The 3,078-nt window shown below is 41.2% G+C and overlaps 1 non-coding gene across 1 annotated transcript in view; it reads right to left on the bottom strand.

The window, feature by feature from the left end:
- Positions 1–3,063: 3,063 nt before the first annotated feature.
- LOC130037221 (U6 spliceosomal RNA) overlaps positions 3,064–3,078 on the bottom strand; it is a 107-nt gene continuing 92 nt past the window's right edge. The window contains exon 1 of the small nuclear RNA XR_008794475.1: positions 3,064–3,078. This exon is cut by the window's right edge and continues 92 nt beyond it. This is a non-coding gene — a small nuclear RNA (U6 spliceosomal RNA).

Below are 3,078 nucleotides of genomic sequence, written 5' to 3'. Positions count from 1 at the left end.
GATATAAGTTTATCATTAACAAACTTCTGTATAAAACAAAATGGGAATAGGAAGAACCATCCCTTTGATCAACATAGCAATTTTCCAATAATACAAACCTTAATAGTGATAGCACAGTGGGTAAGGCGTTTGCCTTGCATGCGGCCGACATGGCTGACCCGGGTTCTATTCCTCCGCCCCTCTCGGAGAGCCGGGAAAACTACTGAGAGTATCTCGCCTGCATGGCAAAGCCTGGCAAGCTACCCATAACGTATTCAATATGCCAAAAATAGTAACAACATGTCTCACAATTTGTTGTGAGACATTACTGGTGCCCACTTGAGCAAACAGATGAACAACAGGAGTACAGTGCTACAGTGCTACGGTGTTCATACAAAATGACTAGAAATATTAAGAAGTAAATTTAAGATGACCATTTAAATGGAAATAGGCCAAGGAAAGGAGAAATATGCCCCTAGATGGTTTTCTGCCCTTGGGTGTATCTTCTTGCAAGATGAGATTTTGTCCTAGAAGAAGGTTCACCTGAGGGAAGGGACTTACATATATTGAGTGTGCAATCACTACAAGTTGTATTGCTACCCCCAACTCTGGGGGCCTGGGTGAATAACGAAGGCTGTGAGATGGGGCATGAGGGAATGGGAATGAGGGCAGAGTGAGACTGGAATGAGGGACAGGGTGAAACTGGAATGGGGCATGCGGAGAGACTGAAATAGACACATAGGAAGAATGGAATGCATGGAGGAACATAGACTGTAATATATGGCAATTAATCACCAACCATTTTGGTGGCCTTTTTTCCTCCCTCATGTGTTGGTATGCAGAGGCTGATTGGGATGGGGAGGCGACTCTTGACCACCAAACGCAAGTGGTGAGTGCCCTCACTCACAGAGAGAGAGACACACACACAGAATGATCTCTCTCCTGATGGAATATAAAGACATGTAGTAGACATGATGGAATATAAAGACATGCAAATACCCAAAGGTCACAGAAATTGAGAACTGGTCTTAGTAGTAAGCTACCTTGGGGAGTGAAGAGGAGAGACACTGGGACAATGATCAGAGAAGTAGACATTCAGGTGAGGGGTTTGGTGCTAAACCGTGTCGTGCACGAAATGCTACTATTAACAGCATAGTAAACCACTGTGCCTAAAGTAAAATCGAAACAAAATTCTCTTGACTATCTACCATTCTCAAAAGTCTAAAATTGAGACCAGAAAGATAGCACAGCACTTCAGGTACTTTCCTTGCACATAGCCCATCTGGATTTGATCTTGGCACCACATATAGGCCCCAGACACTGCCCAGGAGTAATCCCTGAGCACAGGTGGGTGTGTGGCCCCAAACAAAGCAAAACAAAAACCCCTCCAAAAATTAAAATTGATGACCCTTAACAACCGAATAAAAAGCCGAATTGGGAGACAATCAGAGTGTTTATTTGGGCATTAAAAGGGCACCATATAAACTCATTAACGACCATGATCCAGAGACTCACAAAAAATCTCGAAAAAGAGCAACAAGTGGCAGAGATGCATTTAACTCAAGCTGTATCATTCTATTTAAAATTTTGGAATTTCTGGAGTTACATCTCATACTCTATGCCTCTGGTGTACCAACAGTAGCACACAAAGTAGAAGGCAACTGATCTTGATCTATCTATCTATATACATATATATATATACATACATACATATGTACACATATATATGTGTTCACAAGGCTCAACATGTAACAACATGTCAGTAATTTCTTTTTTTTCTTTTTTTTTTTTTTTTTGCTTTTTGGGTCACACCCGGAGATGCTCAGGGGTCACTCCTGGCTCATGCACTTAGGAATTGCTCCTGACGGTGCTCGGGGGACCATATGGGATGCTGGGAATCGAACCTGTGTTGGCCATGTTGGCTGCATGCAAGGCAAATGCCTCACTCGCTGTGCTATCGCTCCAGCCCCGTCAGTAATTTCTTATACAAGGCTTAACAGCTCCAAGATGAGATACAACAATCTTCATACATTTTCCTCTAAAAAGCCCTCTTTGGATCATTTTTAGTGAATTACTCTTAACAAACAATAAAAATAAATTATTGAGGGTCTGCCTTTGGGGCAGGCTTGGGTAGTAGTGGTAAAATTGAAAATAATGGTGATGATAAGGTGTAATGGTGGTGGAATTGGTTTGGTGTTAGAATATTGAATACAATAAATTATTGCAAACAACCTTATAAAAATTAAAAATAAGAAAAAAAGAGTTGTAGAGGGGCAGGAGTGATAATATAGCGGGTAGGGAATTTGCCTTGCATGTAACTGACCCAGCTTTGATCCCCACATCCTATATGGTCCCTATATGGTCCCCCAAGCACCGCCAGGAGTGATTCCTGAGTGCAAAGCCAAGAGTAAACCTGGAGCACCCCTGGGTGTGACCTCAAAACAAAAATAAATAAATGAAAGAGTTGTAAAGCTCATATTCAGAGAGAGTCTGCAGAAGGCACAAAAGTGAGTTTTTATAAGGGAAAGAGAAAGATGAGGTCATAAATGATATGCTGATCAGGTGAAAGCCTCAGCATGGTCAAGAGGTAAAAGTAGATTAAAGTTCACTTTTTATCAGTCCTTTCAAAGAGGATATTCTTGCTCTTGTTTCTTCTTGGAATGTTGGTGGCCAGAGGCCTTACCCAGTTTAGGGAAGACAGACTGTAGATTTGGTATATCTGCAGTGGCTTCTTGCAGCTCTGTCTTATTTCATCTACAGTCCCTACCCAGCCAACCTGGGTTCGAGTCACAGAATCCCATATGGTACCCCAAGCACTGCGAGGAGAAATTCCTGAGTGCAGAGACAGGAATAACCCCTGTGCATCTCCATGTGTGACCCCCAAAAAATGAAATCTAAATTAGCTAGAATGCTACTAGGATGAACTTTAGAATGCTACTAGGATGAACTTCAGAATAAGAAGAATCACCAAGGTGAGAGAAAACCATTAATTATCACAAAGCACTGATCACCAAAATGCAACATATATATACATATGTATATATATAATCACAAATATATTATCTCAACATGAGTAAAATTTTTTTTTTTATGGAACGC

The sequence above is a fragment of the Sorex fumeus genome, unplaced genomic scaffold (genome assembly GCF_029834395.1).
Source record: "Sorex fumeus unplaced genomic scaffold, SorFum_2.1 ptg000071l, whole genome shotgun sequence".
In the NCBI taxonomy this organism is placed as follows: Eukaryota; Metazoa; Chordata; class Mammalia; order Eulipotyphla; family Soricidae; genus Sorex; species Sorex fumeus.
Note: the sequence above shows the minus strand (reverse complement) of the source record. Positions and strands in the feature narration are given on the sequence as shown.